This window comes from Squalius cephalus (assembly GCF_949319135.1).
Source record: "Squalius cephalus genome assembly, chromosome: 10".
Classification (NCBI taxonomy): Eukaryota; Metazoa; Chordata; class Actinopteri; order Cypriniformes; family Leuciscidae; genus Squalius; species Squalius cephalus.
The window spans coordinates 22,397,078-22,424,506 of record NC_137131.1 but is presented as its reverse complement, the minus strand read 5'-3'; positions in this window follow the sequence as shown (position 1 = coordinate 22,424,506).

Genomic DNA, 27,429 nt, shown 5'->3' with positions numbered 1-27,429 from the left:
AACAACCAGGCCGCTGGCGCCCTCTGCAGGCATTTGTTATTTATGTACATAAGTTATGTTTATATTAGTTTATATAATTTATTTTACATGGGTATATTTTAACAGTGTTCTTCAATAAAACCAATATAATTACTTACTTTGATACTTTACTTGAACCAATTATTGTTGCTTGTTATTATATATTTGTATTTTAAGTCATTTTAAAGGCTGTTGTTAACTTGAATCTATTTTTTACCACAATTTTTTTATCCGATTACTTGAATAGAATACTCGATTACTAAAATAATCGAAAGCTACAGCCCTATCATAATAAAAAAGATTGCTTTTTAAAGCATTTGTTTGTTTCCCAATACTGAAAGGTAATGTGCAATCCTGCTGCTCCCTCAAGTGGACAAAAGTGGTATTATAGCTTGCATTTTACAATTGAAGTGTTTGAATGAATGAGTGAATGAATGGGAATTTGGTTTTTCAATTATATCTCGGTAACCAGAACGCGAAAAATTCTGAAACTCAGAGCATAGATAGTGCTCGAGTAGCCCTCGATGGAGGCCCACGGAGGCCCGCGACAACACGTTTCGATCAAGAGCCTGGAGAGGACCTTACCATCAAAATTTGAATGTGCAACGACTTTCCGTTTTCGAGTTATTAGTGAATTTGTATTCGGGGGCGTGGCTTAAATGCCCGTTTTACTTTCGTTTCATTTCATTCATTTACTTTCGTCCATTTCCATATCTCAATGTGACACAATTGTCAAGTAATACTCCAATAGATGAGTTTTGACAAAATATGATTGACAATGTTAAAATAATGATTTTATAAAGTCTAAATATGAATTATATGACAATATTAGGGAGCAGTATGATGAAATGGCAGCAGGGGGCAGTAAAATACCACTTATTAGCTTAATGACATGTTATATCATTTTTACCTTTTTAACTGTTATAGAAGCAAATTTTGTCTGATCTGTCTGAAATGTTTCATGCTTATTAAGAGTCATGAACATTATTATATGAAAATTATATGATAATAGATAGGAATAGGAATTTTTCATAGGAAAAGACCATTCACAGCCAATACAGGCAATTTACCATAGGAAATATATGGTTTTAAAGCGTTTTAACAGTTATAGCGCCACCTTTGGTCCGATCTCCATACAAATTTCCAGGCTTCTTTAGCATGTTATGACAAATATGCACATCAATTTTTGTGAAGTTCTGTGCTTTCGTTTAGGATTTATAGGCTTTTGAGTGCATTTTGCCACGCCCATTTTCTTTATAACCCAATATACCCCTGCGAAAAATGCAAAAGTTCAACTTTTTTTTGATAATTATTTATCTAGAGAGTCCATAGAATTGTCTTAGACTCGTTTGGTTCCGATCGGGCGAAAAACCTAGGACTAGTTCGCAAAAGTAGGTTTTTAACATAATTACGAATATTTAATGAACGGTTTGATTGACAGCAATGGTTCTTGAGGCAAAGTTGTTCTCCATGAGAAGGTCTATCAAATGATATGCATATCGTGTGGATATTTGTAACACCACGTGATTACGGAGCTGTAAAACTCGTTAGCGCCAACTAGTGGCCGATTTCTTTCAAAATTCTTACAGACCTCTAGGGCCATGAGTCGAACATGCCTACCGAGTTTTGTTCCGATCAGCCTCCGTTAACCTTGTCTAATAGGTGCTCAAACTTCATTGGCCGATGGCGGCCATGTTTTTTGAGATATGCCAATGTCCTCAAAGACATAGATGACACCTTGGACGAAGACACTGCATACCAATTTTCAATTCAATCGGACTAACGGTCAGGTCGTCATAGCCCTTTTCATGTTTTTTTCATGTTATAGCGCCACCTAGTGTTTAATCGTCGCGATTTTTTTACTGTGACCCAAGATTGAACTCCTACATATGTGGACCGAGTTTGGTGAAGATACCTCATTTACATCTTGAGTTATAGCCCTTTTAGTAAAATAGGCTCCTCCCACAACATTAGTTTTGCGCCCCCTAGCGACCGTGAATCGAAATTTCAACTTTTTTTCGATAATTATTGATATTCAGACTCCAGAGAACATTTCTGCACTGGTTTGGTTCCGATCGGACTAAAAACCTAGGACTAGTTCGCAAAAGTAGGTTTTTGACAAAATTCAAAATGGCGGAAAAATTTGCATACCGGAAATGAAATCGGAGATATACGTTTTGTTCTTCAGGGTTCCAGCTTTCCAATGATATAAGACACTTGAGTCTACGACATATGGTCTAGGAGTTATGAGCAGTTTCGCGCTTTTGGTCGCTATAGCGCCACCTATGGGCCAATCGGAGTCATACTCTCTGAACCTCTCCTCGATTTTTGTACTACCATTTGGCAAAGTTTCAAGTCTCCAGCACTTACGGTTTAGGCTGCACGATGCGTTTTACGGCAGAAGAAAAATAATAAAAATCAGCACAATTACAATAGGGTTTCAGCACTTCGTGCTTGAACCCCTAAAAATCAGTACAATTACAATAGGGTTTCAGCACTTCGTGCTTGAACCCCTAATAATAAAAATCCTTACAATTACAATAGGGTTTCAGCACTTCGTGCTTGAACCCCTAATAAAAATCAGGGCAATTACAATAGGGTTTCAGCACTTCGTGCTTGAACCCCTAAAAATCAGTACAATTACAATAGGGTTTCAGCACTTCGTGCTTGAACCCCTAATAATAATTAAAGCTGCAAGCAGCATTTATCGGGGTTCAAGCAATTAAGGCCTTTAAGGCCTTTAAGCATAAAAGCATCAAAAGTTATTAAGATTTATTTAGCAAGCATGTAACTACTGACATAATAGATGAAAAAGACCATTTACCATAGGAAATATATGGTTTTAAAGCTTTTTAACAGTTATAGCGCCACCTTTGGTCCAATCTCCATAAAATTTTGCATGCTTGTTAATGATGGTATGTCACATATGCTCACCAATTTTTGTGAAGTTCTGAGTTTTTGTTTAGGATTTATAGGCTTTTGATTGCATTTTGCCACGCCCATTTTATAAATGACCCTATTACAGCAATCCAAATGCAAAAGTTCAACTTTTTTTTGATAATTATTGATCTAGAGAGTCCAGAGAATTGTCCTAGACTGGTCTGGTTCCGATCGGGCGAAAAACCTAGGACTAGTTCGCAAAAGTAGGTTTTTAACATATTCATGAATATTTAATGAACTGTTTGATTGACAGCAATGGTTCTAGAGGCAAAGTTGTTCAGCATGAGCAGATCTATCATATGATATGCATTTTGTGACGATAAGTGTAACACCACGTGATTACAGAGCCATAAAACTCGTTAGCGCCAACTAGTGGCCGATTTCTATCAAAATTCTTACAGACCTCTAGGGGCTTGAGCCGAACATGCCCACTGAGTTTTGTTCCGATCGGCCTCCGTTAACCTTGTCTAATAGGTGCTCAAAATTCATTGGCCGATAGCGGCCATGTTTTTTGAGATACACCAATGTCCTCATAGACATACATGGCACCTTGGACCAAGACACTGCATACCAATTTTCAAGTCAATCGGACTAACGGTCAGGTGGTTATAGCCTGTTTTATGTTTTTTTCATATTATAGCGCCACCATGAGGCCAATCACCGCGATTTTTTTACTGTGACCTCAACTTGAGCTCATACATATGTGTACCGAGTTTGGTGAAAATATCTCATTTCGTTCACGAGTTATAAGTTATATAAGTGATTTTTTTGTGTTTTATTGTTATATAAGTGATTTTTAGTGTCTAATGAATGCAAAAGCATATGTGAGTAGACTTCATTAATAAGTAGAATGGCCAGCAGAGGGCAGTAGAAGACCACATATTGGCTCACTTTCACTTTAAACTTCTTGATTTTCACCATTTTTCTGTACTAAAGCAAACCAGTTTTTCCATTTTAACTCCATAATGCATGTTTACACACACACACACACACACACACACACAAAGACAAGTGTTGTTGTTTTTTCAATGCTATTGGGATATGTCATTATGAAAATGTATTTGAATGGTCTATAAACATTTCACAAAGTCTTTGTAAGCTATTAATTAGATGATTCAGAATTTATTTAGAAACCTAAGACTACACACACACATTATGTTGTAGATACAGACATTTGTATCAGGGCTTGAGCCGAACATGCCCACTGAGTTTCGTTCTGATTGGCCTCCGTTAACCTTGTCTAATAGGTGCTCAAACTTCATTGGCCGATAACGGCCATGTTTTTTGAGATACACCAATGTCCTCATAGACATACATGGCACCTTGGACCAAGACACTGCATACCAATTTTCAAGTCAATCGGACTAACGGTCAGGTGGTTATAGCCTGTTTTATGTTTTTTTCATATTATAGCGCCACCATGAGGCCAATCGCCGCGATTTTTTTACTGTGACCTCAACTTGAGCTCATACATATGTGTACCGAGTTCGGTGAAAATATCTCATTTCGTTCACGAGTTATAGCCATTTTTGTATAATTAGCTCCGCCTCCTGCGAACGTTTTGATGCCCCTTAGCAACCGTGGATCGAAATTTTAACTTTTTTTCGATAATTATTGATCTTCAGACTCCTGTGAATATTTCTGCACTGGTTTGGTTCCGATCGGGCGAAAAACCAGGGACTAGTTCGCAAAAGTAGGTTTTGGACAAAATCCAAAATGGCGGAAAAATTTGCATACCGGAAATGAAATCTTTGAGGCCTTTTTTGTTCGGCTTGACCCAAGGATTCCAAAGATATAAGACACTTGAGTCTGTGACAAAGGGTTGATGAGATTTAAGCAAAAATATGCAATTTTATTGTTTTTTGCACTGTAGCGCCACCTATTGGCCAATCTAGCTCATATTCTCTGAACCTCTCCTCGATTTTTGTACTACCTTCTGGCCAAGTTTCAAGTCTCTAGCACTTACGGTTTAGGCTGCACGATGCGTTTTACGGCGGAATAATAATAATAATAATAATTAAAGCTGCAAGCAGCATTTATCGGGGTTCAAGCATTTAAGGCCTTTAAGCACATAAGCATTTAAGACATTAAGTTTTATTTAGAAAGCTTTTAACCACTGAAATAATAGATGGAAAAGTCCATTTACAGCCAATACAGGCAATTTACCATAGGAAATATATGATTTTCAAACCTTTTTAACAGTTATAGCGCCACCTATGGTCCGATCAACATGAAATTTGGCATGCTTGTTTAGAATATTATGGCACATATGCTCACCAATTTTCGTGAAGTTCTGAGTTTTCGTTTAGGATTTAAAAGCTTTTGAGTGCATTTTGCCACGCCCATTTTCTTTATGACCCAATTATAGCCATACGAAAAATTCAAAAGTTCAACTTTTTTTCGATAATTATTGATCTAGAGAGTCCAGAGAATTGTCCTAGACTGGTCTGGTTCCGATCGGGCGAAAAACCAGGGACTAGTTCGCAAAAGTAGGTTTTTAACATATTCGCGAATAATTAATGAACGATTTGATTGACAGCTATGGTTCTTGAGGCAATGTTGTTCAGCATGAGCAGATCTATCAAATGATATGCATTTTGTGACAATAAGTGTAACACCACGTGATTACAGAGCCGTAAAACTCGTTAGCGCCAACTAGTGGCCGATTTCTTTCAAAATTCTTACAGACCTCTATAGACATACATGACACCTTGGGCCAAGACACTGCATACCAATTTTCAAGTCAATCGGACTAACGGTCAGGTGGTTAAAGCCTGTTTTATGTTTTTTTCAAGTTATAGCGCCACCATGTGGCCAATCGCCGCGATTTTTTTACTGTGACCTCAGATTGACCTCTTACACATGTGTACCGAGTTTGGTGAAGATACCTCATTTACTTCTGGAGTTATAGCCATTTTAGTAAAATAGGCCCCTCCCACAACATACGTTTTGGCGCCCCTTAGCGTCCGTGAATCGAAATTTCAACTTTTTTTCAATAATTATTGATATTCAGACTCCAGAGAACATTTCTGTACTGGTTTGGTTCCGATCGGGCGAAAAACCTAGGACTAGTTCGCAAAAGTAGGTTTTTGGCAAAATTCAAAATGGCGGAAAATCTATCATGGCGGAAATGAAATCGGAGATATACGTTTTGTTCGTCAGGCATCCAGCTTCCTAATGATATAAGACACTTGAGTCTACGACATACGGTCTAGGAGTTCTGAGCAGTTTCGCGCTTTTGGTTGCTGTAGCGCCACCTATGGGCCGATTTGGCTAAGTCCGTGTATCTGAGTAGCGAGCAATACTACTACCATTTGACCAAGTATCACGTCTCTAGGCCTTACGGTTTTGGCTGCACGATGCGTTTTAGGGAAGAATAATAATAATAATTAAAGCTGCAAGCAGCATTTATCGGGGTTCAAGCATTTAAGGCCTTTAAGCACATAAGCATTTAAGACATTACGTTTTATTTAACAAGCTTTTAACCACTGAAATTATAGATGGAAAAATCCATTTACAGCCAATATAGGCAATTTACCATAGGAAATATGTAGTTTTCAAACCTTTTTGCCAGTTATAGCGCCACCTATGGTCCGATCTACATGAAATTTTGCATGCTTGTTTAGAATGTTATGGCACATATGCTCACCCATTTTCGTGAAGTTCTGAGTTTTCGTTTAGGATTTATAGGCTTCTGAGTGCATTTTGCCACGCCCATTTTCTTTATGACCCAATTATACCCATGCGAAAAATGCAAAAGTTCAACTTTTTTTTGATAATTATTGATCTAGAGAGTCCAGAGAATTGTCCTAGACTGGTCTGGTTCTGATCGGGCGAAAAACCAGGGACTAGTTCGCAAAAGTAGGTTTTTAACATATTCATGAATATTTAATGAACAGTTTGATTGACAGTGATGGTTCTTGAGGCAAAGTTGTTCAGCATGAGCAGATCTATCAGATGATATGCATTTTGTGATGATAAGTGTAACACCACGTGATTACAGAGCCTTAAAACTCGTTAGCGCCAACTAGTGGCCGATTTTTTTCAAAATTCTTACAGACCTCTAGGGGCTTGAGCCGAACATGCCCATCGAGTTTCGCTCCGATCGGACTTCGTTAACGGTGCTCAAACCTCATTGGCCAATGGCGGCCATGTTTTTCGAGATACGCCAATATCCTTTTAGACATACATGGCCCCTTGGGCCAAGACACTGCATACCAAATTTGAGCAAATTTGAGCCAATGTGATCAGCCAATGTGAGTCTGTGGGATTTATAAACAGACAAAATATGATTTGAAATGTTATTTTAATGATTTTATTAAGTTTAAACAATATTTCAAATGGAAAAAAAATGAAAAATAATATTTTAGTGAGCAGAATGAACCAATGAGTGTTCTTCTTCTGGTGGTTAAAATGTAAATGAAAACAATAATACTTAAACAATAATACTTAATACACTAACCATGCTTGAACACACACATGCACACACATTTTGTTGTAGATGTAGATATTTAAAATAAAAGATAGGTAACAAAATGATAATTGCAAATCTCCTCTGTATAACACCATTTTCAGATTTCAAATTAATCACTGAGAGGCAGAATTGTTCAAACTGAGAGCTCAGTAAAAATGAAGTGATAAAATTTGACAAAACATGACTGTGTTATAATAGGTGATTTTCATGCAAGTAATTTTATATAGTCCAAAAACTAATGCAAAAGCACAGATGAAAATATTTTATTAAGTAGAATGTCCTGCAGAGGGCAGTAGAAGACCACTAATTGACTCACTTTCATTTGAAAGACTTTTTTTATCCACCAGTAAAACAAAGCAGTTTCTCCATGTTCTTTCCATTAAGCATGCTTACACACACACACACACACACAAACACAAACACATCCACACACACACACACACACACACAAAGACAAATATGTTTTCAATGTTTTTAGGATGTGATATTGTGAAAATATCTTCATCTCCTCATCTTGAACAACTTTGCCTCAAGAATCACTAATGTCAATCAAACCGTTCATAATCATAATAAAAAATAAAATGTATAAAAAAATATCATAATAAAAAAAAAACATCATAATAAAAAAGATTGCTTCTTAAAGCATTTGTTTATTTCCCAATACTGAAGCTAATTAAAAGATCATGCGTAATCCTGCTGCTCCCTCTAGTGGACAACAGTGGTATTATAGCTTACATTTTACAGTTGAAGTGTTTGAATGAATGAATGGGAATTTGTTTTTTTTACTTATATCTCAGGAACCAAAAGGCGAAAAATTCTGAAACTCAGAGCATAGATAGTGCTTGAGGAGCCCTGTTGAATGAGACCATCAACGTGTTTTTGGGCGATTGGGGCTGGGAGTTATGATTGTTATAAGGCATATCTGTTCGGGCTATTATCTCTGGAATGCCCAGGGCAAATAACACCACATTTGAATCGAAGCTAGCCAAGGACGCGCCCTTTCCAACGAGCTCTCATACAATGTTCGGGGTGGTCTGGGTCGGGAGTAATGGCCGTTCAAAATCGGGGGTCCCGCGGATTCGCGATACGCGGGGGGCGCGCTACCGAGGCCCGCGACGACACGTTTCGATCAAGAGCCCGGAGAGGTCCTCACCATCAAAATTTGAGCGCGCAACGACTTTCCGTTTTCGAGTTATGAATGAATTTGTATTCGGGGGCGTGGCTTAAATGCCGTTACTTTCGTTTCATTTCATTCATTTACTTTCGTCCATTTCCATATCTCAGTGTAACACAATTGTCAATAGTAATACTCAATAGATGAGTTTTGACAAAATGTGATTGTAAATGTTAAAATAATGATTTTATAAAGTCTAAATATGAATTTTATAACAATATTAGGGAGTAGTATGATGAAATGACAGCAGGGGGCAGTAAAATACCACTTATTGGCTTAATATGTCATTATATTCATATAAAATCACCTTTTGAAGAAGTTAAACTTTTTTTCTGATAATTATTGATCTAGAGAGTTCAGAGAATTGTGCTGCACTGGTTTTGAACATTATGATATGAACATTATATGATGATAGAAGACACCATTTACAGCAAATACAGGCAATTTACCATAGGAAATATATGGTTTTAAAGCGTTTTAACAGTTATAGCGCCAACTATGGTCCGATCTTCATAAAATTTTTCATGCTTCTTTAGCAGGTTATGACACATATGCTCATCAATTTTTGTGAAGTTCTGAGTTTTCGTTTAGGATTTATAGGCTTTTGAGTGCATTTTACCACGCCCATTTTCTAAATGACCCTGTTATAGCCATGCGAAAAATGCAAAAGTTCAACTTTTTTTTGATAATTATTGACCTAGAGAGTCCATAGAATTGTCCTAGACTGGTTTGGTTCCGATCGGGCGAAAAACCAGGGACTAGTTCGCAAAAGTACGTTTTTAACATAATTACGAATATTTAATGAACGGTTTGATTGACAGCAATGGTTCTTGAGGCAAAGTTGTTCAACAAGAGGAGATCTATCAAATGGTATGCATTTTGTGACAATAAGTGTAACACCACGTGATTACAGAGCCATAAAACTCGTTAGCGCCAACTAGTGGCCGATTTCTTTTAAAATTCTTACAGACCTCTAGGGCCATGAGTAGAACATGCCCACCGAGTTTCGTTCCGATCGGCCTCCGTTAACCTTGTCTAATAGGTGCTCAAACTTCATTGGCCGATGGCGGCCATGTTTTTTTAGATACGCCAATGTCCTCATACACATACATGACACCTTGGACCAAGACACTGCATACCAATTTTCAAGTCAATCGGACTAACGGTCAGGTGGTTAAAGCCTGTTTTATGTTTTTTATATATTATAGCGCCACCATGTGGCCAATCGCCGCGATTTTTTTACTGTTACCTCATATTGAGCTCATACATAGGTTTACCGAGTTTGGTGAAGATACCTCATTTACTTCTGGAGTTATAGCCATTTTAGTAAAATAGGCCCCTCCCATAACATACGTTTTGGCGCCCCTTAGCGACCGTGAATCGAAATTTCGACTTTTTTTCGATAATTATTGATCTTCAGTTTCTAGAGAACATTTCTGCACTGGTTTGGTTCCGATCGGGCGAAAAACCAGGGACTAGTTCGCAAAAGTAGGTTTTCGACAAAATTCAAAATGGCGGAAAATCTATCATGGCGGAAATGAAATCGGAGATATACGTTTTGTTCGTCAGGCGTCCAGCTTTCCAATGATATAAGACACTTGAGTCTACGACATACGTTCTAGGAGTTCTGAGCAGTTTCGCGCTTTTGGTCGCTATAGCGCCACCTATGGGCCAATCGAGGTCATACTTTGATACGTTCTCCCCAAATTGAGGACTACCATTTGGCCAACTTTCAAGGTTCCAGCTCTTACGGTTTGGTCTGCACGATGCGTTTTAGGGGAAAATAATAATAATAATTAAAGCTGCAAGCAGCATTTATCGGGGTTCAAGCAGTTAAAACCTTTTAGGCATTTAAGCACAAAAGCATCAAAAGTTATTAAGATTTATTTAGCAAGCATGTAACCACGGACATAATAGATGGAAAAGACCATTTACAGCCAATACAGGCAATTTGCCATGGGATATATATGGTTTTAAAGCTTTTTAACAGTTATAGCGCCACCTATGGTCCGATCTCCATAAAATGTTTACTGTGACCTCAAATTGAACCCATACACATGTGTACTGAGTTTGGTGAAGATATCTCATTTACTTCTTGAGTTATAGCCATTTGAGTAAAATAGGCTCCTCCCACAACGATTTGCCACATTCTAGAATTATTTAATATGATTCTAGCATGATTTACTATCATATACTATGTTCCAGAATGATTTATTAGGATTCTAGCATGATTTACCTTGATACACCTCATTTCAGTATTATTTACTATGATTTACAATGTTTCTAGCATGATTAACCACATTACTAGCAATTATGTCAAGTGTCAGTGCAAATGAGGTGATGAACACTGACAAAATATTATTGTGTTATAATAGTTAGTTATATACGTGATTTTTAGTGTGTCCAAGTATGAATGCAAAAGCACATGTAAAATATTTCATTATTAAGTAGAATGGCCAGCAGAGGGCACTAGAAGACCACTTATTGGCTCACTTTCACTTTAAACCAGTTTTCTGCACTAAAGCAAACCAGTTTTTCCATGTTAACTCAATGCATGCTTACACACACACACACACACACACACACACACACACACACACACACAGCATAGTTAACCATGATTTACCATGATATACCACGTTCTAGTATTTACCAGGAGATAAACGACAATCTAGTATTATTTACTTTGATTTACCATGTTTCTAGCCTGATTTATCACATTACTAGCAATTATTTGAAGTGTCAGTGCAAATAAAGTGATTAACACTGACAAAATATGATTGTGTTATAATAGTTATTGCTATATAAGTGATTTTTTTAGTGTGTATTCAAGTATGAATGCAAGCACATGTTGAAATATTTCATTAATAAGTAGAATGGCCAGCAGAGGGCAGTAGAAGACCACTTATTGGCTCGCTTTCACTTTAAACCAGATTTCTGCACTAAAGCAAACCAGTTTATCCATGTTAACTCAATGCATGCTTACACACACACACACACACACACACACACACACACACACACACACACACACACACACACACACACACACACACACACACAGCATAGTTAACCATGATTTACCATGATTTACCACATTACTAGCAATTATTTGAAGTGTCAGTGCAAATAAAGTGATTAACACTGACAAAATATGATTGTGTTATAATAGTTATTGCTATATAAGTGATTTTTAGTGTGTATTCAAGTATAAATGCAAGCACATGTGGAAAAATTTAATTAATAAGTAGAATGGCCAGCAGAGGGCAGTAGAAGACCACTTATTGGCTCACTTTCACTTTAAACCTCATGATTTTGACCAGTTTTCTGCACTAAAGCAAACCAGTGTTTCCATGTTAACTCAATAATGCATACTTGCTACATATGCTACACACAATAATGCTACACACACACACACACACACACACACACACACACACACACACACAAATGTTTCAGTGATATTGGTGTCACATTCACCTTCATCACATTCACCTTCTGTCTTCATCACATTCACCATCTGTCGTCATCACCTGCACCTGCTCCTCATCACCCTCCTCATCATCACCTGCTCCTCATCATCATAACCGTCACCTGTTGTCCTTGTCTTGATCTGTGTATTTAAGTTCACCTCTCATCCATTATCATTGTCAGTTATTGTTTGTGCACTAGCACTCTGTTATGTTTGTTTTCATGTTGGAAAATAAAACCTTTGTTATATTTGTACCACACACACACACACACACCATCATTTATCATGATTTACCATGGCTGATACCAATACCAATATGAGAAAATGACTATTTTAAACAGCAGGGGGCAGTAAAATACCACTTATTGGCTTAACATGCCATTAATTCATATCATTTTCACCTTTTTAACTGTTATAGAGGCAAATTTTGTCCGATCTGTCTGAAAATTTTCATGCTTGTTCAGGGTGATATTTCACACGTTCTGACTTGTTTTTAAGAAGGTCTGAGCATTGATTAAAGAGATATAGGCTTTCGGGGACACTTGGTAAAGGCCAGATTTTGAAGTGAACCTATTATAGCTATCCAAATGAAGTAGTTCAACTTTTTCTGACAATTATTGATCTAGTGAGTCCAGAGAATTGTATTGCACTAGTTTTGAACATTATGATATGAAAATTATATGATCAGAGATGGAAAAGACCATTTACAGCCAATACAGGCAGTTTACCATAGGAAATATATGATTTTAAAGCTTTTTAACAGTTATAGCGCCACCTATCGTCCGATCTCCATAGAATTTTTCATGCTTGTTAATGATGTTATGTCACATATGCTGACCAATTTTTGTGAAGTTCTGAGTTTTTATTTAGGATTTATAGGCTTTTGAATGTATTTTGACACGCCCATTTTATAAATTACCCTATTACAGCCATCCAAATGCAAAAGTTCAACTTTTTTTTGATAATTATTGATCTAGAGAGTCCAGAGAATTGTCCTAGACTGGTCTGGTTCCGATCGGGCAAAAAACCTAGGACTAGTTTGCAAAAGTAGGTTTTTAACATATTAATGAATAATTAATGAACAGTTTGATTGACAGCAATGGTTCTTGAGGCAAAGTTGTTCAGGATGAGGAGATCTATCAAATGATATGCATATTGTGTGGATATTTGTAACACTACGTGATTACAGAGCCGTAAAACTCGTTAGCGCCAACTAGTGGCCGATTTCTTTCAAAATTCTTACAGACCTTTAGGGCCATGAGCCGAACATGCCCATTGAGTTTCGTTCCGATCGGCCTCCGTTAACCTTGTCTAATAGGTGCTCAAACTTCGTTGGCCGATGGCGGCCATGTTTTTTGAGATACGCCAATGTCCTCATACACATACATGGCACCTTGGACCAAGACACTGCATACCAATTTTCAAGTCAATCGGACTAACGGTCAGGTGGTTATAGCCTGTTTTATGTTTTTTTCATTTTATAGCGCCACCATGAGGCCAATCGTCGCGATTTTTTTACTGTGACCCCAGAGTAAGCTCATACACATGTGTACCAAGTTTGGTGAAGATACCTCATTTACATCGGGAGTTATAGCCATTTTAGTAAAATAGGCCCCTCCCACAACGTACGTTTTGGCGCCCCTTAGCGACCGTGAATCGAAATTTCCACTTTTTTTCGATAATTATTGATATTCAGTCTCCAGAGAACATTTCTGCACTAGTTTGGTTCCAATCGGGCAAAAAACCAGGGACTAGTTCGCAAAAGTAGATTTTTGACAAAATTCAAAATGGCGGAAAATCTATCATGGCGGAAATGAAATCGGAGATATACGTTTTGTTCGTCAGGCGTCCAGCTTTCCAATGATATAAGACACTTGAGTCTACGACATACGGTCTAGGAGTTATGAGCAGTTTTGCGCTTTTGGTTGTTATAGCGCCACCTATGGGCCAATCGGGGTCATAATCTCTGAACCTTTCCTCGATTTTTGTACTACCATCTGTCAAAGTTTCAAAGTTCCAGCTCTTACGGTTTGGGCTGCACGATGCGTTTTACGGCGGAATAATAATAATAATAATAATAATTAAAGCTGCAAGCAGCATTTATCGGGGTTCAAGCATTTAAGGCCTTTAAGCACATAAGCATTTAAGACATTACGTTTTATTTAACAAGCTTTTAACCACTGAAATTATAGATGGAAAAATCCATTTACAGCCAATATAGGCAATTTACCATAGGAAATATGTAGTTTTCAAACCTTTTTGCCAGTTATAGCGCCACCTATGGTCCGATCTACATGAAATTTTGCATGCTTGTTTAGAATGTTATGGCACATATGCTCACCCATTTTCGTGAAGTTCTGAGTTTTCGTTTAGGATTTATAGGCTTCTGAGTGCATTTTGCCACGCCCATTTTCTTTATGACCCAATTATACCCATGCGAAAAATGCAAAAGTTCAACTTTTTTTCGATAATTATTGATCTAGAGAGTCCAGAGAATTGTCCTAGACTGGTCTGGTTCTGATCGGGCGAAAAACCAGGGACTAGTTCGCAAAAGTAGGTTTTTAACATATTCATGAATATTTAATGAACAGTTTGATTGACAGTGATGGTTCTTGAGGCAAAGTTGTTCAGCATGAGCAGATCTATCAGATGATATGCATTTTGTGATGATAAGTGTAACACCACGTGATTACAGAGCCTTAAAACTCGTTAGCGCCAACTAGTGGCCGATTTCTTTCAAAATTCTTACAGACCTCTAGGGGCTTGAGCCGAACATGCCCATCGAGTTTCGCTCCGATCGGACTTCGTTAACGGTGCTCAAACCTCATTGGCCAATGGCGGCCATGTTTTTCGAGATACGCCAATATCCTTTTAGACATACATGGCCCCTTGGGCCAAGACACTGCATACCAAATTTCAAGTCATTCGGAAAAACGGTCAGTTGTCTATATGTTTTTATTTGTTTTATAGCGCCACCATGTGGCCAATCGACGCAATTTTTTTACTGTGACCTCAGATTGACCTCTTACACATGTGTACCAAGTTTGGTGAAGTTTACTTAATTACTTCTTGAGTTATAGCCATTTTAGTAAAATAGGCTCCTCCCACAACGTTAATTTTGCACCCCCTAGCGACCGTTAATCGAAATTTCAACTTTTTTTCGATAATTATTGATCTTCAGACTCCAGAGAACAATTCCGCACTGGTTTGGTTGCGATCGGGCAAAAAACCAGGGACTAGTTCGCAAAAGTAGGTTTTTGACAAAATTCAAAATGGCGAAAAATCTATCATGGCGGAAATGAAATCGGAGATATACGTTTTTTTCTTCAGGAGCTCTGGATTTCAATGATATAAGACACTTGAAGCTACGCCTTACGGTCTGGGAGTTCTGAGCAGTTTTGCGCTTTTGATTGCTATAGCGCCACCTATGGGCCGATTGGGCTGAGTCCGTGTATCTGAGTAGCGAGCAATAGTACTACCATCTGGCAAAGTTTCAAGTCTCTAGGTCTTACGGTTTGGGCTGCACGATGCGTTTTATGGCGGAAAAATAATAATAATAAAAATCAGGACGATTACAATAGGGTTTCAGCACTTCGTGCTTGAACCCCTAATTAAAGCTGCAAGCAGCATTTATCGGGGTTCAAGCATTTAAGGCCTTTAAGCACATAAGCATTTAAGACATTAAGAATTATTTAGAAAGCTTTTAAGCACTGAAATAATAGATGGAAAAGTCCATTTACAGCCAATACAGTCTACTTTTTAACAGTTATAGCGCCACCTTTGGTCCGATCTCCATACAATTTGGCATGCTTGTTAATGATGTTATGTCACATATGCTCACCAACTTTTGTGAAGTTCTGAGTTTTTATCTAGGATTTATAGGTTTTTTAGTGTATTTTGCCATGCCCATTTTTATAAATGACCCTATTACAGCCAATCAAATGCAAAAGTTCAACTTTTTTTTGATAATTATTGATCTAGAGAGTCCAGAGAATTGTCCTAGACTGGTCTGGTTCCGATCGGGCGAAAAACCTAGGACTAGTTCGCAAAAGTAGGTTTTTAACATATTCATGAATATTTAATGAACTGTTTGATTGACAGCATTGGTTCTAGAGGCAAAGCTGTTCAGCATGCGCAGATCTATCAAATGATATGCATTTTGTGACAATAAGTGTAACACCACGTGATTGCAGAGCCATAAAACTCGTTAGCGCCAACTAGTGGCCGATTTCTTTCAAAATTCTTACAGGCCTCTAGGGCCATGAGTTGAACATGCCCACCGAGTTTCGTTCCGATCGGCCTCCGTTAACCTTGTCTAATAGGTGCTCAAACTTCATTGGCCGATAGCGGCCATGTTTTTTAAGATACACCAATGTCCTCATAGACATACATGGCACCTTGGACCAAGACACTGCATACCAATTTTCAAGTCAATCGGACTAACAGTCAGGTGGTTATAGCCTTTTTTATGTTTTTTTCATGTTATAGCGCCACCATGTGGCCAATCACCTTGCTCTTTTTTTTGCGACCTCAGATTCCCCTCCTACACATTTGTACCGAGTTTGGTGAAGATACCTCATTTACTTCTGGAGTTATAGCCATTTTAGTAAAATAGGCTCCGCCTTCTTCAAACGTTTTGGCGCCCCTTAGCGACCGTGAATCGAAATTTCAACTTTTTTTCAATAATTATTGATATTCAGACTCCAGAGAACATTTCTGCACTAGTTTGGTTCCGATCGGACACAAACCCAGGGACTAGTTCGCAAAAGTAGGTTTTGGACATAATTCAAAATGGCGGAAAATTTGTATACCGGAAAAGAAATCCTTGAGGCCTTTTTTGTTCGGCTTGACCCAAGGATTCCAGTGATATAAGACACTTGAGTCTGTGACAAACGGTTAATGAGATTTGAGCAAAAATATGATTTTTTTTTGTTTTTTGCACTGTAGCGCCACCTATGGGCCAATCGGGGTCATATTTTGATAACCTCTCCTCGATTTTTGTACTACCATCTGGCAAAGTTTCAAGTCTCTAGCACTTACGGTTTGGGCTGCACGATGCGTTTTATGGCAGAAGAAAAATAATAATAATAAAAATCAGCACAATTACAATAGGGTTTCAGCATTTCATGCTTGAACCCCTAATAATAAAAATCAGCACAATTACAATAGGGTTTCAGCACTTCGTGCTTGAACCCCTAATAATAAAAATCAGTACAATTACAATAGGGTTTCAGCACTTCGTGCTTGAACCCCTAATAATAATTAAAGCTGCAAGCAGCATTTATCGGGGTTCAAGCAGTTAAGGCCTTTAAGGCATTTAAGCACAAAAGCATCAAAAGTTATTAAGATTTATTTAATAAGCATGTAACCACTGACATAATAGATGGAAAAGACCATTTACAGCCAATACAGGCAATTTACCATGTGATATATATGGTTTTAAAGCTTTTTAACAGTTATAGCGCCACCTATGGTCCGATCTCCATAGAATTGTTTACTGTGACCTCAAATTGAACCCATACACATGTGTACTGAGTTTGGTGAAGATATCTCATTTACTTCTTGAGTTATAGCCATTTTAGTAAAATAGGCTCCTCCCACAACCATTTGGCATATTCTAGTATTATTTACTATGATTCTAGCATGATTTGCCATATTCTAGCAGGATTTACCATGATATACTACATTCTAGTATGATTTACCATTGTTTACTGTGATTCTAGCATGGATTACCATAGTTTATCATGATTTATCATAGTTTACCATGATTTACCCTGTTCTAGCATAGTTTACCATGATTTACCATGTTCTAGCATGATTTACCATGATATACCACATTCTAACATGATTTACCATAGTTTATTATGATTTATCATGGCTTACCATGATTTACCCTGTTCTAGCATAGTTTATCATGATTTACCATGTTCTAGCATGATGTACCATGATATACCATGTTCTAGAATGATGTACCAGGATTGTAGTATGATTTACCTTGATACACCACATTCTAGTATTATTTATTATGATTTACCATGTTTTTAGTGTGATTTACCATGATTTACCACATTGCTAGCAATTATGTGAAGTATCAGTAAAAATGAAGTGATAAACTCTGACAAAATATGATTGTGCTACAATAGTAATTGTTATATAAGTGATTTTTTAGTGTTTTATTGTTATATAAGTGATTTTTAGTGTCTAATGAATGCAAAAGCATATGTGAGTAGACTTCATTAATAAGTAGAATGGCCAGCAGAGGGCAGTAGAAGACCACATATTGGCTCACTTTCACTTTAAACTTCTTGATTTTCACCATTTTTCTGCACTAAAGCAAACCAGTTTTTCCATTTTAACTCCATAATGCATGTTTACACACACACACACACACACACACACACACACACACACACACACACACACACACACACACACACACAAAGACAAATGTTGTTGTTGTTTTTTCAATGCTATTGGGATATGTCATTATGAAAATATATTTGAATGGTCTATAAACATTTCACAAAGTCTTTGCAAGCTATTAATCAGATGATTCAGAATTTATTCAGAAACCTAAGACTACACACACACATTATGTTGTAGATGCAGACATTTGAAATGTATGATGTGATCAAACTGTCAATACTAATACTTTAACAGATGGATTTTGACTAAATGTAATTGTAAATGTTAAAATAGTGATTTTATAAAGTCTAAATATAAATTATAGAACAATATGACAAAATGACTATTTTAAACAGCAGGGGGCAGTAAAATACCACTTATTGGCTTAACATGCCATTATAATCATATCATTTTCACCTTTTTAACTGTTATAGAGGCAAATTTGGTCTGATCTGTCTGAAAATTTTCATGCATGTTCAGAGTGATATTTCACATGTTCTGACTTGTTTTTAAGAAGGTTTGAACATTTATTAAAGAGATATAGGCTTTCGGGGACACTTGGTAAAGGCCACATTTTGAAGTGAACCTATTATAGCTATCCAAATGAAGTAGTTCAACTTTTTCTGACAACTATTGTTCTAGTGAGTCCAGAGAATGGTTATGCACTAGTTTTTAACATTATGATATGAAAATTATATGATCAGACATGGAAAAGACCATTTACAGCCAATACAGGCAGTTTACCATAGGAAATATATGGTTTTAAAGCCTTTTAACAGTTATAGCGCCAACTATTGTCCAATCTCCATAAAATTTTGCAAGCTTGTTTGTGATGTTATGACACATATGCTCACCAATTTTTGTGAAGTTCTGAGTTTTCATTTAGGATTTATAGGGTTTTTAGTGTATTTTGCCACGCCCATTTTATAAATGACCCTATTACAGCCATACAAATACAAAAGTTCAACTTTTTTTTGATAATTATTGATCTAGAGAGTCCATAGAATTGTCCTAGACTGGTCTGGTTCCGATCGGGCGAAAAACCAGGGACTAGTTCGCAAAAGTAGGTTTTTAACATATTCATGAATATTTAATGAACAGTTTGATTGACAGCAATGGTTCTAGAGGCAAAGTTGTTCAGCATGAGCAGATCTATCAAATGATATGCATTTTGTGACAATATATCTAACACCACGTGATTACAGAGCCATAAAACTCGTTAGCGCCAACTAGTGGCCGATTTCTTTCAAAATTCTTACAGACCTCTAGGGCCATGAGTCGAACATGCCCACCGAGTTTCGTTCCGATCGGCCTCCGTTAACCTTGTCTAATAGGTGCTCAACTTCATTGGCCAATGGCGGCCATGTTTTTTGAGATACACCAATGTCCTCATAGACATAAATGGCACCTTGGACCAAGACACTGCATACCAATTTTCAAGTCAATCGGACTAACGGTCAGGTGGTTATAGCCTGTTTTATGTTTTTTTCATGTTATAGCGCCACCATGTGGCCAATCGCCGCGATTTTTTTACCGTGACCTCAGATTGACCTCTTACATAAGTGTACCAAGTTTGGTGAAAATACCTCATTTACTTCTGGAGTTATAGCCATTTTAGTAAAATAGGCTCCGCCCACAACGTTAATTTTGCGCCCCCTAGCGACCCTGAATCGAAATTTCAACTTTTTTTCGATAATTATTGATCTTCAGTCTCCAGAGAACAATTCTGCACTGGTTTGGTTCCGATCGAGCAAAAAACCAGGGACTAGTTCGCAAAAGTAGGTTTTCGACAAAATTCAAAATGGCGGAAAATCTATCATGACGGAAATGAAATCGGAGATATACGTTTTGTTCGTCAGACGACCAGCTTTCCAATGATATAAGACACTTGTGTCTACGACATACGGTCCAGGAGTTATGACCACTTTCGCGCTTTTGGTTGTTATAGCGCCACCTATGGGCCAATCGAGGTCATAATTTGATAACCTCTCCTCGATTTTTGTACTACCATCTGGCAAAGTTTCAAAGCTCTAGCCCTTACGGTTTGGGCTGCACGATGCGTTTTACGGCGGAATAATAATAATAATAATAATAATAATAATAATAATAATAATAAAAATCAGCACAAATACAATAGGGTTTCAGCACTTCGTGCTTGAACCCCTAATAAAAATCAGGGCAATTACAATAGGGTTTCAGCACTTCGTGCTTGAACCCCTAATAATAATAAAAATCAGCACAATTACAATAGGGTTTCAGCATTTCATGCTTGAACCCCTAATAAGAGGAGACGTTTTGGACAGTTATAGCGCCACCTATGGTCCGATCTTCACGAAACTTGGCATGCTTCTTCACCATGTTCTGACACATCTGCTCATCGATTTTTGTGAAGTTTGGGGTTTTCCCTTAGGTTGTATAGGCTTTTGAGTGTTTTTTGGTCCCACCCCTTTCCTAAATGACCCTGTTACAGCCAGGCCAATGCAAAAGTTCAACTTCTTTTCAATAATTATTGATCTAGAGAGTCCAGAGAACTGTGCTAGACTGGTCTGGTTCCGATTGGGCCAAAAACCTAGGACTAGTTTGCAAAAGTAGGTTTTTCACTAAATTGCCCATAGAATTTTTTTTTGGAGATAGCCATTTTGTCCGTCTGGATCCAGGGATCACAGTGATGCTAAAATTGAGACTCTAGGACAAACCGTCTAGGAGTTATGAGTAATTTAGTAAATGTGGTCATTGTAGCGCCACCTATGGGCCAATCTGGGTCATACTTTGATAGGTTCTCCCCAAATTGAGGACTACCATTTGGCCAAGTTTCAAGGTTCCAGCTCTTACGGTTTGGGCTGCACGATGCGTTTTAGGGCGGAATAATAATAATAATAATAATTAAAGCTGCAAGCAGCATTTATCGGGGTTCAAGCAATTAAGGCCTTTAAGGCCTTTAAGCATAAAAGCATCAAAAGTTATTAAGATTTATTTAGCAAGCATGTAACTACTGACATAATAGATGAAAAAGACCATTTACCATAGGAAATATATGGTTTTAAAGCTTTTTAACAGTTATAGCGCCACCTTTGGTCCAATCTCCATAAAATTTTGCATGCTTGTTAATGATGGTATGTCACATATGCTCACCAATTTTTGTGAAGTTCAATTTAGCGGGTAGAAGTTTGATACGGTTAGACTTTGTGTGAGAGCACTTTGTGGACTACAACTAGTTTTTACATCAGACGGGAATCTGAAGAAAGAACAGCCCATTTGGTTTGAATGGTGACATTTGGGTACAAAACACACAGGCATCTCGATCTGTCTCCATAGATTATCGCAGCATGAGCACCGTGATTTGACAAGTGGAAGGAAAAATGTGTTATCGGGTGACGTCACATAGGCGACATGTAGTCTTTCTCATTATGTCTTTTCCACAACTGCTAGCCAAAGAATCATACAAGATACTGTCAAACTCGTAACATGAAAAATGATATAAAAAATTCACAGACAACGTATGTTCACATTCATGGCACAATTCAAACTGGACCGGAAAAGAATTATTTTCTCACATTCACTTGCATTGACGATTTTTCAACCTAGAGGTCCAGTGGGGTTTTACGGATGGGCGGGACTTACTAGCTCTATGGACAGGGATTCGCCAGTCCCAATTCAAAACAAATTTCATCACAATCCATCAATTGTTCGTTTCAAACATGTGAGAGCATCAAACTGATCCATGGGTGAAATTGATTGGATTTAATTATTTTTTTTGTCAGTCCCTATCATAATTTTAACATTTTGGTGTTATTTTTTAGCTTTTTTTTTTTTTTTTTATGTCTCGATCGGACTAACGGCTTTGAAGATAACCACAATTTTTTAAAGCTCTAAATGACACTTACAAAAACCATAAGGCGAAACCAAGGGGCAACATTCTCATCTGAAAAATGAAGCCTACCCGGAAGTGCGAAAAACTGCAATACATCGAAAATCCGCTAGGGGAAGGTCCCAAAAGGGAGCAAATGTCCATAGCCCCCATGTTAAAATGTCCGTTTTCACAGCATAAATTCATGTTTTTACAGGTTGGTCCCATGGACTTTTATTGTATTTTTTGATAGGTTCCGAGTGCCTGACAACGGCGAGGGTAGTGAATTTTTTTCTAACTCGTTAGTTTAGATAGTATTTAGATATAAAATGTATGACAAATAAGGGCGTGGTTAACTTTGATTGACAGCTTGATTGACAGCTTAGGCTGCGCCAAGGAGAATGACAACATAAGAAGCGCCATTTTTTAACACAGTTGAAATATAATACTACTGTTTCTGTATCATGAAATGTAGTTTTAAGAGTTTTTCAGGCGAGAATGTAGTTATTTAAAGCTAAAATCTGTGGTTTATTTAAAGATTTATGAAAATTTTATCCAGTTGTGAGATCCAGCGATGATGACCGGGCGCTCGGCGCATGTACCCTGCCTGGACCAGCTTTTCCTCGGCTAGTCGTTCGCCGCTGACCCTGGGGTCTCTGTAGTGGTTAAACATGAGTTATAATTTGTCTTGTCTATATCTAACGGGCGATTTTTGGTTTTGTGAAACTATAATTTGTTCCCTGGCCAATCGTTTTTGCTGAGGGGAAGTTTCCTAACTTTATAAGCTATTTAACTTTACTGTTGTATTGTTAGACTAGATCGAGCGCTGACTTTGTGTGTTTGACTGAATTGTTTGCTTTATTTGTATAGCTTCTTATACCTTTTACTTATACTTTTATAATGGCTAATATTGATACAACTGAAATTTAACAAAAAGAGACTGGGTTGAGTTTTGTCATTTTAAATTTTAACACAACGAAGATGATCTATATGTTGTTTACTGCAAAATCTGTTGTTTAGTACAAATGCACATATTGCCTGGACCATATTAAAATGTTTAATATTTTTATATTATATTTAAAACAAAAAAGAGGCAGGTTTGTGTTTTATATTTTGTTTTTTTTATAAATAGGCAAACTATGTGCAGTGAATATAATCAATACGCGTTGCCTGAACCACATTTGTGTGGCTATAATATTAAGATTTCTTTAAATGAAAACGAAAAGAGTTAGTATGGTGTTTTATAACATATTTTGTTGCCTAAAATATACACAGAGATAACCGGAGTAGCAGAGCGAGCTGAGTGACGCGCGCTGCGTCAGAAGGTGGGCGGGGTTAGGATTTCCCAAGATTTTCCAAGATGGCGCCGCCCATACCCCCCATAAACGGCTTCAAAACCGTTCTGCAGAAAGTCTATGGGTGACGTCACAGACGCTTTGTCCATATTTTTTACAGTCTATGGGCGAAACCTGTCATGTTTGGTATTGTTGGACTCGGCAAGGATTCAGGTGTCTTAGGAGGTCACTCCTGTGAAAAAACACTGGCTTGAAACTTCTAAGGCTCCTTCAAGGCATTGTGCCAATGACTTATACTGAGTTTTTTGAGATACACCAATGTTCTCATAGACTATCATGGCACCCTGGACAAAGACACTGCGTGCCAATTTTCAGTAGACTAACAGTTGGGTGCGCTTATAGCGATTTTCATGATTTTTTTCACTGTTATAGCGCCACCAAGTGGCCAATTGTCACGATTTTTTTCATGTCAACTCAGATTGAGCTTATGATCATGTGTCCCAAGTTTAGCGAAAATATCTCTTTCCGCTCACAAGTTATAACCATTTTATAGTGCCACCAAGTGGCCAATTGTCATGATTTTTTTTCACGTGACCTCAGAATGAGCTCATGAACATGTGTCCCAAGTTTTGCGAAAATATCTCTTTCCGTTCACAAGTTATAACCGTTTTATAGTGCCACCAAGTGGACAATTGTTGCGATTTTTTTCAAGTGATCTCAGATTGAGCTCAGGAAGATGTATCCACAGTTTAGCAAAAAAATCTCTTTCTGTTCACAATTTATAACCGTTTTAGTAAAAGTGGCCCTGGTGCCATCAAATATTTTGGTTCCAGTTATCGACCGTTAATTGAAATTTTGAATTTTTTGGATGATTACTGATTGTCAGACTCCAGAGAATATTCTTGCAGTGGTTTGGTTCCGATCGGGCAAAAAACCTAGGAGAAGTTCGCAAAAATAGGTTTTTCAAAAAAATGCGATTTACTCAAAATTGGCGCCGAAGGGCGAGCAAATCGGAGATAGCCATTTTGTCCGCCTCGAGCCAAGGATTCCAACGATATAAGACACTTGATCCTGGGACAAACGGTCTAAGAGTTATGAGCGATTTTGAACTTTTGTTTGCTGGTGCGCCACCTATGGGCCAATCGGGGTCATACTCTGATAGGTTGTCCCCAAATTGAGGCCTACCATCTGGCCAGGTTTCAAGTCTCTAGGCCTTACGGTTTGTCCTGCACGATGCGTTTTACAAATCCTTACAATTACAATAGGGTTTCAGCATTTCATGCTTGAACCCCTAATAAGAATGAAGGCTTTTTGCCAGTTATAGCGCCACCTATGGTCCGATCTCCATGAAACTCTGCATGCTTCCTCACCATGTTCTGACACATATGCTCATCAATTTTTGTGAAGTTCTGAGTTTTCCTTTGGGATTTATAGGCTTTTGAGTGTATTTTGCCACGCCCCTTTTCTAAATGACCCTGTTACAGCCACCCAAATGGCAAAGTTCAACTTTTTTTTGATAATTATTGATCTAGAGAGTCCAGAGAATTGTCCTAGACTGGTTTGGTTCCGATCGGGCAAAAAACCAGGGACTAGTTCGCAAAAGTAGGTTTTGGACAAAATCCGACATAGCAGAAAATTTTCCCTGCCTACATCCAAATCGGAGATAGCCATTTTGTCCGCCTCGAGCCAAGGATTCCAACGATATAAGACACTTGATCCTGGGACAAACGGTCTAAGAGTTATGAGCGATTTTGAACTTTTGGTTGCTGTAGCGCCACCTATGGGCCAATCGGGGTCATACTCTGATAGGTTGTCCCCAAATTGAGGCCTACCATCTGGCCAGGTTTCAAGTCTCTAGGCCTTACGGTTTGTCCTGCACGATGCGTTTTACAAATCCTTACAATTACAATAGGGTTTCAGCATTTCATGCTTGAACCCCTAATAAGAATGAAGGCTTTTTGCCAGTTATAGCGCCACCTATGGTCCGATCTCCATGAAACTCTGCATGCTTCCTCACCATGTTCTGACACATATGCTCATCAATTTTTGTGAAGTTCTGAGTTTTCCTTTGGGATTTATAGGCTTTTGAGTGTATTTTGCCACGCCCCTTTTCTAAATGACCCTGTTACAGCCACCCAAATGGCAAAGTTCAACTTTTTTTTGATAATTATTGATCTAGAGAGTCCAGAGAATTGTCCTAGACTGGTTTGGTTCCGATCGGGCAAAAAACCAGGGACTAGTTCGCAAAAGTAAGTTTTGGACAAAATCCGACATAGCAGAAAATTTTCCCTGCCTACATCCAAATCGGAGATAGCCATTTTGTCCGCCTCGAGCCAAGGATTCCAACGATATAAGACACTTGATCCTGGGACAAACGGTCTAAGAGTTATGAGCGATTTTGAACTTTTGGTTGCTGTAGCGCCACCTATGGGCCAATCGGGGTCATACTCTGATAGGTTGTCCCCAAATTGAGGCCTACCATCTGGCCAGGTTTCAAGTCTCTAGGCCTTACGGTTTGTCCTGCACGATGCGTTTTACAAATCCTTACAATTACAATAGGGTTTCAGCATTTCATGCTTGAACCCCTAATTAAAGCTGCAAGCAGCATTTATCGGGGTTCAAGCAGTTAAGGCCTTTAAGACCTTTAAGCACAAAAGCATCAAAAGACATCAAGTTTTATTTAGCAAGCATTTAAACACTGACATCATAGATGGAAAAGACCATGTTCTAGCATGATTTACCATGATATACCACATTCTGGAATGATTTACCATAATTTATCATGATTTACCATGGTTTACCATGATTTACCCTGTTCTAGCATAGTTTACCATGATTTTATCTTAGTTTACCTTGATTTACCATGTTTCTAGCGTGATTTACCATGATTTACCACATTACTAGCAATTATGTGAAGTGTCAGTGCAAATGAAGTGATAAACACTGACAAAATATGAATGTGTTATAATAGTTAGTTATATAAGTGATTTTTAGAGTCTAAATATTAATGTGAGCACATGTGAAAAGAACATGTGAAAAGACTTCATTAATAAGTAGAATGGCCAGCAGAGGGCACTAGAAGACCACTTATTGGCTCACTTTCACTTTAAACTTCATGATTTTCACCAGTTTTCTGCACTAAATTTTTCCATGTTAACTCCATAATGCATGCTCTCACACACACACACACACACACACACACACACACAAATATGTTTTTTGGATATGTTATTGAGAAAATATATTTAATTGTCTATAGGCATTTCTTTGTGATCTAATAATATAAAACTATGTTACCAGTATAGGGCTGTAACGATTCCTCGATTATAGTCAAGTACTTGATTTAAAAAAATCCTTGATTGCAATTTACCAAAAAGTAATGGGCAAAATACCGAAAGTGGTGAGTTCCACAGACGAGAATCCAACAACCGCAGAATTACACAGTTTTCTAAGACAACGCGATATATTTAAAGAGCATCTTGCATGTAAAAAAAAAATCTAAATGAATATATAACCGTGTATGAAAATACCATATGAAAAGATAATGCAGGATTTCAAATGTTTTTAAATGACATAAGGACACCAATTTAGTAGATAAAGTGAGCGTTTCTTTGACTGCTCGTACAAACCGCTTTTTTTCAACATCGCGTCATTTTACGTCACACGAGGGAGATGTGTGCTGTGCTCTGCCGCAGCTCAGTGCAGAGTAGGTTGGTATTCAGTAAGAGCGGTCGTGAGTCAGTGTGTTTTCAGTAGTTTTTTGTATTTCAATTTATCATCGTCATGGTAAATTTTTGTGTTTGT